Below are 900 nucleotides of genomic sequence, written 5' to 3' on the forward strand. Positions count from 1 at the left end.
GGGCACACTCGGACAGGAAGGGGTATGCTCCGAATCACACCGTGTGGCCACAGCCTGGGGCACCTCCCTGGTCCACCTAGCTCCCCCAGTTTCTATGCGGGCACACACACTCTCACTCTCCTCGCCCGGGTCAGGGCTGAGGTCCACGCCAGCCCCCCTGGTCCCTGAACATGAAGACATTCAAGCTCAGGCAGGTGAAGTGACTCGGCCTCTGTCATACAGCCAGCCGCCCCCCACCCCGCCCTGGGCCACTACCGCCCCTCCTACTGCAAAGGAAGGGACACTAGGGCCCCTTCCCACAGCCCCTCCTCCCGGGTGCATCTAACCCGACCCTGACGCAGCAGCTCAGCCATAGGGCTTCAGTTTCCCTAGAAGGGGGACTGCGGAAGACCTGGGGTTCTCCGCGCGGGGTACCCTCCATCGCGCCAGCCGCTCCCTACCGGGATCGGGCCGGAGAGGCGGGTCTCGTCGGGGCGGGTGGGCGGCCGCGTGGAGAGTTTGGAGACGGAAGCACCGGACGCACCGCGAGCGCAGGTCACTTACTGTGTCCGGGCCGAGCCTGTCGCCGCAGAGCCGGGCGCCGCCTGAAATAGACGCAGGCTCCACCCCCGTCGGGCCGGCCCTCCCCGCCCGCCGCCCCCGCGGAAAACCCCCGGGCGGAGGCCAAAGCCCGAGAGAGTGTGCTGCCCGGGTCCCCGCGTCCGGTGCCGCGCGCGCGCACCCCCTGATCGAGGCGAAGACTGACAAGCTGGGGTGTCCAGGAAGGGACTCTCTCCCACCAGCCTGGGCGGGGTGTCGGGGCTGGCTGTTGCCAGGCCTGAGTGGGGCCCCAGACCCGCACCCCGCAGCGGACAAGATGGGTTTGGTGCTGACCCATTGTCCGACAACAGCTTCTGATTG

This window comes from Bison bison, unplaced genomic scaffold, assembly GCF_000754665.1.
Source record: "Bison bison bison isolate TAMUID 2011002044 unplaced genomic scaffold, Bison_UMD1.0 scf7180017863609, whole genome shotgun sequence".
Classification (NCBI taxonomy): domain Eukaryota; kingdom Metazoa; phylum Chordata; class Mammalia; order Artiodactyla; family Bovidae; genus Bison; species Bison bison.